The following is a 15796-nucleotide window of genomic DNA, read 5'->3' as shown; positions in this document are numbered from 1 at the left end:
AGGTGAGAGATACACGTTTAGTGTTTTACAATGTTACCGCCTAACAATCTATACACCTAGCTTCACCCCCGGCAGTGCCGTGTGCTGGCGCTGACCACTCCTTCCCACCCTGCTCCATGACCTTCCAACAAACAGCTCGGCCGCCTCCACCAAGACTTTTTAATTCTCTCTCGCTTTATAATCCCTCCCATACCCCTTTAGGGTAGTGCGATCTCCAAGATTCCTAACAAGATCCCACACCACCATACCAGCTCACATTCATGCAACACCCTGCAGTTCTCAAAAAAACCTTCTTGCAATGAACTCAACAACCTTTGAACCAGGTAAGCACAGACACCTTTTCAAGGTGTCTGCCCACCTCACATCTCACAGGGGAGGCCCCCAACACCGCGGTGGTACTATACAAGGCCTCATCCTCCCGCCCCTCTTGATTGGACAATGATAGACAGCTGACCCAAAGGAGCCAATCAGATTCCCTCCCCCCCAAGACTTCAAATCAAGGTTCAGACGCCACTCAGTCTATGATGTTACTGGAAAGAGCACGGGTCTATTTGGGAGCTGAGGGGCCCTGACATCTGGCAGCAGCATCCTGCAGGTGCACCAAGCAGAAGCCCTGAGAGCAGCTGAATCAGTTCCAGGCACTAGGGAGGCCAGCTGCACTTCCTGCGCTTGATTCTTCAATTCCCCAGTGGCTTCCGATAGCTCAAGCTGGTTTCTGTTGCTTGCAATCAGTAGGGTCTGAACTGAGAGATGGGCTGGTTCCCTGCTGAGACGGTTAGAGCCAGGGTGCTGCCTCTGTCTCTCTCCTCCCCTCCCGTGGTAACCTGGAAGTCCCCATACTGCAGACGGTGTGGCTACAGACAGTGGAGGACTGTCTAACCCACACCAAACTTTCCATGAGCAAAACATAAACCTCAATTGTGTCAAGCCACTGGGATAACAGGGTTTGAATATTCCTGCAGCATAGTCTAGCTAGCCTGTCCTGACTAAAGCACAAAAATTATTCAACCCAGGCCCTTCAGCATATTTCTCAGTCTGCAGGATGCTATACTCATTTGTTTAACAATCATCTGTTTAATAGGTATTTCTGGACTACCAATGCCAGATGCTGTAACAGGTATGGCAAAGGGCACAGTAGTTAACCAACCAGCCAACCAACCCAATAGCTATCCCTAAGAAGCACCCCATCTCCTGGTAACCGCAGGCCCCATTTAGGACCAAAAGGAACGGTTCTCCAGGTGCAAAAGCAGATCTCCCACACAGTCCCTGGCTAACCTGAGCCCCAAGAAAAGCTAAGCCTCCAAGAGGCAAAGACAGCTTGTCCCAGCGACTCCAGGAGGGTGGCAGCCAAGAGTGAGTTCACACTAGGCTTTCACACCCTGGGCTTTACCAGCCCCACTCCTGCCAAGCTCATGGCTGCAGACAAGCGCTTCCCGTGCCCTGGGCACAGAACAGAAGGGAGAAGGCATCAAGGCGGAGGAGTCATCAAGACAGCAGGTGGCTGGTAGAAAATAGGAGCAGCAAAAGAGACAGCTCATCTTCCTCACCATCCTCTGCAGCAGAACTATCTCCTCTGGGAATCATCTCCCTGCTCAATTTTAACTGGAAAAGTCCCCAACGACTGGGTTTTTCTCTCCCCACCCCACATAGCTGAGAACTGAGCAGAGAAATCATCACTCTGTCAGGAACTGGTATCTGGCTACAGTCTCCTTTCTTTACGCCAAAAGCTAGATGATAAGTTAGGCAGGCAGGGTTGCCATAGACAGTTACGTAGGCTGTTCACTGCACAAAGTGCCCATCCAAAGGGGCAAATGGGGCTGGAATCCAGCCTATGCTCTGCTTATCAAGCTGTATGCCCTAGAGGAAGGGTACTTTCTTCTAATTCACCCAAAGGTGTGTGCTGTATGCCACAGAAGCACTGGAGCCAGGGCTTCTGCGTAAGAGTGAAGGAGCTTGGCGATGGGTACATGGGAATTTACTGGTCTCTCTACTTTTGTAGATGTTTGAAATTGTTCGCAATAAAAGATTAAAACAAAAACCAAATAAACACTCCACCCAGTAAGTGGGTGTGTTACTTGGATAAGTTACTTAACCCTTAGCCTCAGTTCCCACATCCAAAAGACAATAATCTCTGGCTTATAGGGTTGCTATAAGGTCTAAATTAAATTACATAAGTAGAATGCTTGACACAGAATAAGTCCTCTTACAACAGTAGCCGCTGGTGGCTGGGGCCAGGAAGGAACACAAGGCAAATGGGGACAGAGGGACATTGTCCAGAAAAGCAAGTGCTTTGGGAAATGTGTGCCAAGAAGCCAGAGTCTGAAAATATGACCACCCTACTAATGTTCCTGAACTGAGCTTGGGGAGCGGGCCTGGTCCAAGGGAGGTCTCATGGAGCACCCCACTTCCTTGGCAGCCTTCACTTTCCCCAGGGGACCCCAGCCTCAGCTCAGAATCCAAATGAAGGTCACTGATCCACAGAAAGTCACAAAGAGTGTTTCAGAAAGAGATATGCTGCCCAGCACCCAGGCAAACTTCGAGAAGGGCCAGGTGGCTGGTAGGCAGAGCTGGCTGGGCTGGGAGTGCCACACCTGGAAGACTCAAAGCTGGAGTCCTCAAAGAGAACAGGAGTTCCCCAAAGATGTCCCAGGAGAGGAGCCATTAGCACAGAGAGGACTCCTGTCACCTTTGTGGGGTGTGAATGGCCATTCACATCCTCGAAGGTCAAAAGCTACTTTTGAATTACCTCGTTTTATATAATGAATTTATATGTTAATGTCTTCAAAATATGATCACTGCTATAAGTGAATTTCACCAGTGGTCTATATTTAATGACACTTATATCCCCTATTCACTTCCCTTCAAGGCCTTAGGCCCCAGAGCCTCACCAGGTTGAGAGGGCTGAGGGTGGCAGTGACAGGAAGCTGGGAGCCCTCCCCCAAACCCCTGAAGGGCCCCCACCCTTGACACGAACCACCAAGGCCCTGGGTGTCGGCCTGGTGCCTGGCCTTGGAGGCTGACACAGAGGGCTTCTGGCTTCAGTCAAATGTCATCTCACTCACTCACTTTGTCCTTTCTTTCTTCTTTTCCAGGATGAAAGCTAATAGGATGATTCATTCTCTTATTAATCAACTCACGAGAAAAAGGGAAGTCACCCAAATCCCACCCCTTATTCTTTTGAACATAAGCCAGTCCGTGGCTCATCCTCCCTACGCACTTAATAGAAATGCCAGCACAAGGCAGAAATTCCACTGAAAATCCCACCCTTCAGCTCCCCTTTTATGTCTCAAAAATTCACTCTCTGGCAGTTTTCTAAGTCTCCAAGGCTGCCACAGTGGAGGGCTGGGTTGGGGTTTAAGGATTTCCGAATAAAACGTGCTAGGAGGGGAAAGAGACACGTAGCTCTTAAATCCACAGACGTGCAACAGATAGTAAAAATCCACCCAGAAAACGTCCTTCTCTGTCCCTGCCGGATCTCCTCAGCTCAGTCCCAAACTTAGAAACAGCTGCTTCCCTATAACTCCAAAAAAAGCTCTCATATGCTCGGTCTCCTCATTCTTTCCAGCTCTGTGCCCGTACACTTAATCTACCTCCAGGCTCACTTTATCCCTCCCTCAGCTTGTCAAATAAGAAGAGTAACAGTCAAAGGATAAGAATCCCAACACTAGGATTCACAAAGCACTCTCACTCATGTAAACACATCCAAAGCCTCAGCTGCCTGGCCTGAGCTCAGATCCCACCTCCTCAATTAACAGGCGGTGTGACCGCCAAGGTTCACGTGCCTTGTGTAAGGCACCTCTCTGCGCCTCAGTCTCTTCCTGCATAGAGTGCTGAGAACGCTGTCTCATATAGGGTTGCTTAAATAAATGAGTACTCCTCAACTGCTCAGAAAGCTTACTGGCATGCAGCAAGCATGCAATAAATGTTAGCTATTTTTATCAGACCATCACCACAATCTTAACCGATAGGGATTATCATCATCAGGCTCTATGTAACAAATGTGTTCAACAGCCATTTGTTTGCTGTGGGGTATAATAATAGACTAGCCTCAAGAAAAGTACAAATTAAGAGGTGAAGTGACTTGCTCAGAATGACACAGCCCACGTGGCAGAGCTGAGATTGGAACTCCAGTCATAGACTCTAATTTGCACACTCACGGATTTCACACTTTGACACGCTCCCTTGCTTCCGTCATGGAAATTTGAGACGTCCCATGCATGAGCCTCAAAAATAGATTCCAATGCTATAACCTCTAGAGAGTGGCAGTGTTGCAAGGGAGGGTTGCAGGATTTGCCAAGAAAACTTAATTTCTATTCATTATAATATTCTAAGAAAACACACCGAAGCCACCTTAGGGAGAGGGTGCCGCCAAGGACCACTCAAGGATCACAGTGGCCTCGGCAATGGTTCATACAAAAAAGTCTCCCGTGGGAGGCTCCTAGGCTATCATCGATTTACAAGGGTCAGTGCAAATCATCCGGGAGCGTATTTGTATAGGCCTGGCCTAAGACATGTGGACTTCTGCCAAGCCCATATATATATTTTTAAAACATCTGCACTGTCTTCACCCTTGACAAATAGCAGCCAGGCTACAGAAATATTGCCATTACACCCAAAAGCCTGCTTTGCCACCACAACTCATTGAAATGGATGCTTCCGATTTGAGAAGAACTCCTCAACAAAAACATCTAAAAACACCCCAATCTTTCCAGCAGAAGCAACCGATCTGGCATTTAGGAAGCCTCTAAACACTCGTAAATGATATTTGTGGAAACAAATCATTTGGTAAACATGTGCCTCCATGCCCAAAGTCTAACTACAGCTAATAAATGGGTTAAGCCCATTTCTTCTAGCTCTGTTAGGAACATTGGTTAGAAGACTTCTGCACACTTTCTCTTACTTCAAGACTGTGATGAAAGCATCTCATAGCCATGCTGAAAAGAACTAAGAATAAAAAGAATTTAGCATTGTAGCCCTGGCTCTTCTACCTAAGTAGCTGTGTGAGTTCATGAGATGAAAATAATAATCATAACAACAACAGCACCAGCAGCTAACATTTATTGAGGACTCACAATATGCTAAACATTGTGCTAGGAGTTTAATAAGTATTTGGTCCTTATTAGCAACCATTTGGTTGCTAATATTATTGCTCCCACTGTATACATCAGGAAACTAAGACTCACAGAGATTAAGTAACTTGCCCCAAGAACACAGCAGTAACTAGCAAAAGCTGTATTCAAATACAGGCAGGATGACATGGTGTTCTTAACCACACACCATCAGTCTTTTCAAGGTGTTTAACGACCCAGGACCACAAATTCCTCTAGGAGCAGACTGAGTGATCTTCAAAATCCTTTCTGGCTGTAAAATTCAGTGATTCTTTTAGAAATAAAATAAATTTATGACTTCAAAAAATAAAATGCAATGATGCTCTAGTACTGCTAAGATGGAAGGAAACATCTGTGTATGCCTCACCCAGAACCAGTCAAGGGAGGAAAACCACTGATTTTAAGGGTAATGATGCCCTGTGAAACAACCAGACTGGCCCCAAACCATCTCTGGAAAAATGACAGCTTAAAGTTCTTAGAGAATGCACCAATATGCAAAAATCTGCAAGTTCACAACTATCCGTTCTCAGACTTTAATTTGACTTTTTTTAAAAAAGAAAGCCAAATGCAAGAAAATGCTGCTAGGCATATTGGTTCACACCTGTATTCCCAGCGACTTGGGAGGCTGAGGCAAGAGGATTGTTTCAGGCCAGGAGTTCGAGACCAGCCTGGGCAAAAGAGTGAGACTCTGTCTCTTAAAAAAAAAAAAAAAATGGGCCAAGCGCGGTGGCTCACACCTGTAATCCTAGCTCTCTGGGAGGCCGAAGCGGGTAGATCGTTTGAGTTCAGGAGTTTGAAACTAACCTGAGCAAGAGCGAGACCCTGTCTCTACTATAAATAGGAAGAAATTAATTGGCTAACTAATATACATAGAAAATATTAGCCAGGCATGGTGGCACATGCCTGTAGCCCCAGCTACTTGGGAGGCTGAACCAGTAGGATTGCTTGAGCCCAGGAGATTGAGGTTACTGTGAACTAGGCTGAGGCCACGGCACTCACTGTAGCCTGGGCAACAAAGTGAGACTCTGTCTCAAAAAAGAAAATAAATAAATAAATAAATAAGTCCAAAATCAAGATACCAGCAAAAGAAACAAAAGAAAAAAAAACAAAAAAAAAAACGAGATGGTGGCACACACCTGTGGTCCCAGCTACTCTGGAGGCTGAGGCAGGAGGATCGTTTGAGGGTACACTGAGCTATGATAGCATCGCTGCACTCCAGCCTGGGCAACAGGGGCTAGTATTAAGGACATCAGCACAATATATATGTTGACCTTGTGCATACTTATACTTCGCTTTCTTGTCAGGTGGATAGCTGCTCATGGACAGTCCACCTTGCCCAGGTAATCAATATTTTTTGTGGAGTTTTTTGTTTGTTTGTTTGAGACAAGGTCTCACTCTGTCACCCAGCCTGGAGTGCAGTGGTGTCATCACAGCTCACAGCAACCTCAAATTCCTAGGCTTAAGCGATCCTCCTGCCTCAGCCTCACAAGTAGCTGGGACTACAGGCGCGTGCCACCATACCTGGCTAATTTTTCAGTTTTAGAGGCAGGGTCTCACTATGTTGACCACACTGGTCTCGAACTCTTGGCCTCAAGTGATCCTCCCACCTCAGTTTGCCAAAGTGCTGGGATTACAGGCATAAGCCACTGCACCTGGCCCCAGTCATCTGTGTTTTAAGACCCACCCTTCGTCACCTCCTAGCCCGAGGCTCAGTGGTTCTGTAATTGGGCGGGGATTTTGTCCTATGCACATCTGATATCTCCATCGGCTTCCTCCTCCCCACCATCACCCAGCCCAGTCTCCAGACACACAAACACTCAGTTTAGCCACCTTCCTTCCCCAACTCCATCTCTGATTCATCTTCTTCCTCTCCCTGCTAAACATGGGAGTTCCGTCTGCTCACCTTGTAGCCAGCGACAAAGCCAGTAGTGAAACTCTCCCAGCCCACCCCTGCCCTCACGCTCACTAGCCCACTCTCTCTGGGCTCCTGGTACTGCCTGAAACAGAAACTAATCTCAGACCTGAACTAAGTGAAATCATTTCCTGGCCTGATCACCCTACATGACCACAGAGCCTCTTCCCTCAACACAGCTCCAAATCCAGCTGCTGGTCACGGGGAAAAAACAAAGCTTTGCAGATGCCCCCGCAGAACCAAATGCTTTCTTAATGAAAAGGGAAACACGAGGTCAGAGGAGGAAGCAAGAGTTCATGCCATAGTGTTTTCTGCTGCTACTTCTCTCTAATTTGCACAAGTCAATTTAAATTCACCTCAAGAGCGACAGTTCACCACCCACAATTTGAAACTCGTTGTCCAGCATCCATTCATATTTGTTTGGTTCGTTCTTAATCAGATTCTCTTCCGAGAGCAAGCCGTGTTCTCTTGGGAGATCTCTGCAGCCATCTTGCTGAATGCAGTTGAGATTGTTATACAACAGGTTTTTCCTAGATTTGAAAAATGAAGGTTTCACTTTGTGCTTGAAACAACAAAAAAGAAAAAAAGGCCGAGCACAGTGGCTCATGCCTGTAATCCTAGCTAGCACTCTGGGAGGCCGAGGTGGGTGGATCGTTTGAGCTCAGGAGTTCGAGACCAGCTTGAGCAAGAGCAAGACCCCGTCTCTACTAAAAAAAATAGAAAGAAATTAACTGGACAACTAAAAATATATAGAAAAAAAAATTAGCCAGGCATGGTGGTGTGTACCTACAGTCCCAGCTACTCAGGAGGCTGAGGCAGAAGGATTGCTTGAGCCCAGGAGTTTGAGGTTGCTGTGAGCTAGGCTGATGCTATAGCACTCTAACCTGGACAACAGAGTGAGACTGTCTCAAAACAAAGAAAGAGAAAAAGCCATTAGAAATGAACATAATGTCAGTCCTTGGTGATCTTTCAAGGAATTACACATTTTGAGAAAAATTCTAGGCTGTGTTTTGTTCCTCTTACCCCTGCCCATCCCCTGCACATATGTGGGTGCTTTTCTTTGTGGCCAGCTGGTATTATGAAATGATTCTACTGTGGGCTTAAGCAAAACAGAATCGGAAGGGTAAGAGCACTGGCCCAACAAGTGCATGATCAAAGAGAAATCACTTTGGGATTATCTGTTATTTACTCATTCATTCAACAAAGTTTACTGAGGGCTTCATATGTACACCCAAAACTCTGCTAGGTGCTGGGCCAGGAGTATGAACAAGATAACCTGCTAGCTCTGGCACTGTCACTCTCAGAAAAAAGTTGTGACAGGGGCTGATGCTTTCTGTGTTCCAATAACCAGACATTCCATCACTTTCAGGGTTCCTGCAGCTCTTCTCACAAGGCATGGATCCATCCTTCGGGGCTGCAGGTCACCCCCAGTGAGCACCCCTGCTGACTGAGATCTGTGCAGGGCAAGGGCCCCAGCTGTTAGGAAGACACAGTGTGTGCCTTGGCTCACTAATTAGCGGATGAGTTGCTCAATGTTATTGGGCCTCTTTGATCACTCCAACAGTAAAAGGAGTTAGGCCAGATTCGAGCAATCTTCTAGCTCAAAAATCCCAGCTCCTTTTATCCTCCTATTACGGAGCTGACATGGATCTCTAGGGGACACTACTTCGTCTTCCTGTTTCCAGATGAAACCTCTTAAACCACAAAGACAAATGAAATTTGTCCCCATTTCTAAAGACCTTCAGGGAAGGCCATTACCTTCTGCTCCTATGAGTCACCTTTTTTACATCTCATATCCTATCTGGAACGTCTTCCTTGCACCTAACTTGAGTCCTTTCTCTGCAGTTTAAATTCATTTGCCTCTGGTTCTAAGTCCAGAGAGACGAGTGAATCACTGTGTTTTGAGCAGTAACTCTTATGAGACTTTTATTTTTGCTTTAGCTTGTTCACTGGAGGCATTACAGGAGGAGACAGTGTTTCTCCGCTATTAAAAACCACAAAGCCAACCACACTGCCCAGTTCCTGCCTCACCCTGGCAAGGGTGCTGCAGGATCCAGAAAACCTGACTGTGACACCCACACACCAGCCACCTGGCTGTGCTCAGAGTTCACAAAGTGGGAGAGCAATGTTTTCTTTCCCATGGCCATATCAAAAGCCCAAGAGACTGCTCAAAGCAATATATAGATTGAATGCAATTCCTATCAAACTACCAATGTCATTTTTTCACAGAAATAGAAAAAACAGTCCTAAAATTCATATGGAACCAAAAAAGAGCCAGGATAGCCAAAGCAATCCTGAGCAAAAAGAATAAAGCTGGAAGCATCCCACTACCTGACTTCAAAATATATTACAAGACTACAGTAACCAAAACAGTATGGTATTGGTATGAAAATAGACCCAAAGACCAATGGAACAGAATCCAAAATGCAGAAATAAATCTATTGATATATATTTACAGCCAACTGATTTTTGACAAAGGCGCCAAGAACAGACACTGGGAAAAGGACATTCTCTTCAATAAATGGTGCTGGGAGAATTGGATATCCACACACAGAAGAATGAAACTGGACCCCTATCTCTCACCATATACAAAAATCAACTCAAGACCTGAAACTACTAGAAGAAAACAGGGGAAACAATTCAGAACATTGATCTAGGCAAAAATTTCATGGTAAAGACCCCAAAAGGAGCAGGGCACAGTAGCTCATGCCTATAATCCTAGCACTCTGGGAGGCAGAGGCGGGAGGACTGCTTAAGCTCAGCAGTTAGAGACCAGCCTGAACAAGAGCAAGACCCCGTCTCTACTAAAAATAGAAAGGAATTAATTGGCCAACTAAAATGATATAGAAAAAAATTAGTTGGGCATGGTGGCACATGCCTGTAGTCCCAGCTACTCGGGAGGCTGAAGCAGGAGGATCATCTGAGCCCAGGAGTTTGAGGTTGCTGTGAGGTGCCACGGCACTCTAGCCCAGGCAACACAGTGAGACTCTGTCTCAAAAAAAACCTCGAAAGCACAGGCAACCAAAACAAAAATAGACAAATTGGATTATATTAAACTAAAAAACTTCTGCATGGCAAAGGAAATAATCAACAGAGTGAAGAAACAACCTATCAAATAGGAGAAAATATTTGCAAACTATTCAACCAACAGGGGACTAATATCTAGAATATAAGGAATTCAAGCAACTCAAAAACAACAACAACAACAAAAAAAAAAACCCCAAATAATCCCATTAAAAAGTGGGCAAAGGACATGAAAAGCCAATTCTCAAAAGAAGACATACAAATGACCAACAGGTATATGAAAAATGCTCAACATCACTAATCAGAAAATTCAAAATCAAAACTACAATGAAATATTGTTCTATCTTAGATAGAATGGCCATTACGGAAAAGACAAAAAAATAACAAATGCTGGTGGGAATATGGAGAAAAGGGAACTCTTACATGCTGTTGGTGTACACAATGATGCAATCCAGCAATCCCACTACTGGGTATCTATCCAAAGGAAAAGATATCAGTCTACCAAAGGGTCCTCCACACTCGCTTGTTGACTGCAGCACTAGTCCCAATAGTAAAGATATGGAATCAACCTCCTAAGTGTCCAACAACAGACAAATTGATAAAGACAATGCGGTCTATACACACAATGGAATACTATTTGGCCATAAAAAATAATAAAATCATATCATTTGCAGCAACATGGATAGAACCGGCAGTCATTATGTTAAGTGAAATAACCTAGGCACAGAAAGACAAATACTGCAAGTTCTCACTCATATGTGGGAGCCTAAAAACTTGACCTCATGAAGACAGAGAATAGAATGATGGATACCAAAGGCTGGGAAGGGCCTGAGGGTGGGAAGGGGGAACTGAGGAGAGGTTGGTGAATGAGCACAAATTATAGTTAGATAGAAGAAATAAGTTCCAAGGTTCCATAGCAGACTAGGGTGACTAGAGTTGGAAACAATGTATTGTGTATTTCAAAGTAGCTAAAAGAGAGGACTTGAAAAGTTCCCAACACATTGAAATGATAAATACTCAAGGTGATGGGATACCCCAAATACCCTACTTGATCATTACACATTCTATGCATGTAAAAAACACTCACATGTACCCTATAAATATATAAAATATTATGCATCAATAAAATTTTAAAAAGCCCAGGAGACAGCAGCCACCTTGATCTTCACTCGGCTTAAGCGCGCCCTCCTCCAGGAAACCTTCCCTGCCCCGACTCCCCTTCTGGCTGGCAAAGCACCTCGTCTTCAGTGCTTTGTCCTGTCGCAGCACGTGCCTTGGCAGCTGGAATTCTAGGCTAACACGGTTGTCTCCCTTACTAGACTGCAGGCATCTTGCGGGCAGGGGCCACGCCTCGGTGACCTTTGCGCTCGGGAGCAGACCCCGGCAGAGTGTCTGGCACTTGGCCAGGGGTTCTCAGCAGACTGCATTAAGCTGAACTCTCCCGGCATGTTCCAATGGTGCCTGGACACTGCACTGGCAGCCCTTCCAATGGAGCACAAACCTGCCGGCCTGTCCCCATCCCACAGACGCCCGGCCCCAAGCTCATCAGGGGTCTCTCTGAGAATATCTATGCAGGTGCGAACCTGCAGCCAGGTTTCCTGAATTCAAATCCTGGCTCTGCCACTTATGTGATCTTGGGCAAGTTATTTGAACTCTTGATGTCTCTTATTATATGTCTCTTTTTCTTCATCTGAGAAATGGATATAGCATCTCCTAGGGTCTTATGAAGATGAAACAAACTAATCCATGTGAAGCACTTGGAACAGGGTCTGACCCATATAGCAAGTGTTCTGCCCACAAGTAAGTGCTTTTTATCATTATTTCCCAAGCCTGTGTCTTCACAGGAGCCCCAACAGCCCAGAAGATTCCGCTCTTGACCCCATAGGGCCTGCCCCATCCCCTCACCAGGCTCCCTTCCTCCAGTGCGCCTGTGTCCCCTCCTCTGGACCAGTGTTAGTACCAACATGAAAAGCCATCCAACCCCTTCGCTGATTATGCCCCACACCCCTGCCCCCAGCTCGCAGAGCAAGTTCTCCAAAGAAAACAGAGAAGAGTTGTTTCCACAGTAGGGCTACAAATGCTGAGTCATACTGCCCCCAACTGTGCTTAGCTGTCAGCCCTGACGTTTCAGCCACCCCAACCCCACTGTGTAGTCCCCTCTGCTCACAATTCAAGAGCCTCACCCCATGCCCCCAAGCCAAGATGGAAAATGGGCACGGAATGGCTGGATTGCTTCCTGAGGGTGCAGGTTAGACCAGTGGAGGTTTTTTTTTTCGTCCCACCAAGAATTCCTCAAAGACCCTTGATGCCACCATAATAGAAATGGACTGGTCACATTTTATGAGAAGGGAGTTTATGTTTACATGTACTGTTACCACATTTAGCATTTATGACCTGCTTTAAAGATAAGAATTTTAGCTATATCTTTAGGAGTCCCTTATCTTGCTCTGACACATCAGAAGTACTTACTGGGAGGCCAGACGCAGAGGGGATCAGAGAAGCATTGAGTGAGCTAACACAACTAACATTCTGAACCTACCAAACTGTGGCAGCCAGGGCCACAGCAGACAGACAAGTCCCAGCCACTAGGGAAAGTGAATCCTCAGTCACTGCCATAGGACCTTTGCATGCCACCAAGACAACTTCCAAGTCCCAAGTCAGGGACTGCTGGACCACAGCCCTTTAGGGTCTCCAAGGCCCTTTATGGCTCTTAGTTCCTGTAAGTGTAGGAACCAGCAAAACAGACATCCAGCTTCCTGTGCCCAAGACTCTAGAATATTCTTGCCTCTGTTGTTCTTTGCCAGAGCAGAGCAAATGTAGGAAACTCTGAAGGAAGAAACAGGTGTGAGAGGTGCTATATACCAAACACTGTGCTTGATAGTTAAACAAAGAAAAATTCCAATGAGCTATAGTTGTCTGGGGGGAACTTGAGCCTAAGGAGGGTTTCTCAATACAAAGGCAGAGAAGTCACAAATGGCAAGTCCTCCTAAAGGCTCTTCCAGATCCCTGGGAAGTAAAGACACCATAAACACTGCGCAGCAGCCAGGCCCAGTAAACTATGAGTAAGAAAGAAAAGGCAGGCCAGGCCTTCTCCAGACTGCATTGGGCATGGGGATGGCCAGCCCTCTGGCCCCCACTTGCCTTCTGAAGTCCAGAGGGATCTAAGGAGCCTGCAATATCCAGATTCTGGCTTTGGACAATTCTGCCCCAGGCCTCCTCAAGAGGAATCTTTCTTTCACACTTAACACTCTCCACTAAAGCACCTTAACCCATCTCCCCAAGAATGAACTAGGGCTCTTAAAGCGCCTGGCTCCTGCACCCAGCTACAACACCAGAATGTCCAACCCACCCAATGCCCTTATTTACCTCTAATTCAACAGCCCAGTGGGCCCCAGCCCAGGGCCCAAGGCCTTCCCCCCACAAAGACAGCAACATCAGCCCTGGAGAAGGGCTGCCTCATCTGCCTACATTCTCCAGCCAGCTGTGGGCAACCGGGATCTGCTCCAGGGTTTCCAGGTCTCCGTGGCCACGAGCCCAAAGTTGCACAGGAAGGTCATGAGAAAGACCTTACAAGAGGTCTGCTCTTTGCACCCGGGATTATTGGCCCACCAGCCACAAAGGAGGGAACTGTTCTGAATGGTCCAGGCTAGACCACACACTAGAGCTGGGGTCTTAAAGAGAGTCCTAGTTCCAAGGGGGTATATTAACCCTCTGATATTGAAGATAAGTGTGTCCCTGCACATGTGCATTTTGGGTGGAGGGAAGTTAGGACTTTTTTCCAGATTCTCAAAGGGGCCCATGACCCCAACCTCTGGCCCCAAGTCCCACCCTAGTCATAGCAACATCCCTGGGCCACCCTAGCTGTCCAGGGGCTCTCTGCTATTCAAGGTTGTGTCCAGGTCTGCGGCACCAGCCTGTTCCCTTGTCTGCTGATCTGATCTTCCCGGCTTCAGAAAGTGGACAGGGGAGTTTCTAACTCAACCCTCCTGCACACATCCTCCAGCTGCCTGGGGGCCTGAGCCACGCTTCTCCCAGCAGTTCCTCTCCATCCCAGAGATGCCACCCACCGCTCAGATCAAGGTCCCAACAGCACCAACCCTCAACAACAGAGAGGGCCCCGCTTCACACTTGATCCACAGAGCAAACCTCACGGGAGAGGACTTCCTCACCTCCTTCACCTCACCTCCTGCCAGGGTGAAGAAAAGGGGTGGGAAGGCCCAGAACATCTTCCTGAGTTCTTTCTTCTAGGCCAGGTGGCTCAGGGTGCTGCAAGGTAACCCCGGGGAAGGTTCATTCCCCAGGCTCATGATGCTGCTGCTGCAGGATCAGGTGGGGAGCGAAATGGTCTTCTTGCACCCTGTATCACCTCCAGGACATCTCGCTTCTAAACTCTCAGCGAGTCCCCTCCCCCTCCACTTGCACCAAAAAAAGGAAAATCTAAAACCTTCCTCCCGTTAAATTCCCCCCCCACCAGGAATTTAATTTCAGTATATATTTCTTGGAGCTAAAACTTTTTTTACAGGAAAAAGAAATGGGTAAGCCAGTGCTACCCAGGTGTCAGGCAGCCATATGACCCAGAAAATGACAAGGGCAGAATGCATAACCACAAATGCCAGCCCCCTGGAGCTTAGAGCCGGGGGCCCAGGAGCGCACAGGGCGGGGGAGCAGGGGCGGAGACAGTGCGTTCCCAACTTTCCCTGGCCGAGCCGCCCGGAGATGCAGCTCCCAGGGGACGAGGTGGGACCAGAAAAGGCTGAGCCGACCTGTGACATCGGCGGGGGCAGGAAGCGAAGCTCCCCTCCCCCTGAAAGGAGCTCTGCTCCCAGCAGGCGCCCCCGCCTGCAGTCCCGCCCAGCCAGCGCCCCCAGGCCCGGGCAAAACCGGGAGGGGCGCCCACACAAAAGGGGGAGCGGCGGGAGAGGGGACTCAGGCGGCGCCGACTCCGGGAGGCCTCGCTTCCCTCCCCGCGGCGCCGGCCCGCGCCCACCCCGCCACCGCGCGCCCCGCTCCCAGCCCCAGATGCCCGCACGCCCCCCGCGCCCACGGCCTGGGATGAGGTGGAGGCTCGGGAAGGAAGGGCGGGCCGGGACCTGCCGCACGCGGCTGGGGCGGCGCGGGCTCCCAGGGAGCCGCGGCGACAGCACCGGGAATCAAACTCGCGACGGCCCGGCCCTCCCGGCGGCGCCTGGGCGAGCGGTCCCGAGAAGGTGGGGCCGCCGGGCCGGGGCCGGGGCCGGAGCCGCGGCCGAGATTGCGCGCGGGGCGCTGGCGGGGTTCGCGGCGGGGCCGGGCGCAGCCGGGGGCGCGCAGGAGGTCTTACCGAGCAGCCGCCACGCGCGTCCGCTCCCCGCGGGCCGCTGGGGCCGGGCCGGGCCGGGCGGGGGAGGGGCGCGATCCCGCGGCGGCGGCGGCGGCGGGCCCGGCTCGGCGGCGCGGCGGCGCGGCTGGGCGCGGGAGGCGGAGAATGCGAGGCGAGGCAAGCTTCCTAGCGGCGGGCGGCGAGAAATGCAGCTGTCCCTGCGCGGCTGCCGGCGGGGCCACTAGTGGGGCCGTGCGGGGAGGAGCGGGGCTGCGGGCGGGGCGGGGGCCAGGCTGCGGCGCCCCCAGACCCTCTCCGGGTGTCCGACCCCTTTCCAGGGAAGAGGGAAGCAGGAATGGGGGTCCGGAAGCCAACGCGGTGGCGCGGGGCGGAGAGGGGAGCACCGGGTGAAGACTGGGAAAATCCCCTCCGTGTCACCCCCGCGGCAGCCGC

General features: G+C 49.0%; 1 protein-coding gene across 1 annotated transcript in view; it reads right to left on the bottom strand.

Moving 5' to 3' along the window:
* Positions 1-15476, bottom strand: part of CUEDC1 (CUE domain containing 1) — a 79288-nt gene extending 63812 nt beyond the window's left edge. Inside the window, exon 1 of the mRNA XM_012762107.3 lies at positions 15365-15476. The gene's annotated coding sequence lies outside the window, so the exon portion shown is untranslated. The remainder of the gene's footprint in view (positions 1-15364) is intronic.
* Between the last annotated feature and the right edge of the window lie 320 nt (positions 15477-15796).

The sequence above is a fragment of the Microcebus murinus genome, chromosome 18 (assembly GCF_040939455.1).
Source record: "Microcebus murinus isolate Inina chromosome 18, M.murinus_Inina_mat1.0, whole genome shotgun sequence".
Taxonomy (NCBI): domain Eukaryota; kingdom Metazoa; phylum Chordata; class Mammalia; order Primates; family Cheirogaleidae; genus Microcebus; species Microcebus murinus.
Note: the sequence above shows the minus strand (reverse complement) of the source record. Positions and strands in the feature narration are given on the sequence as shown.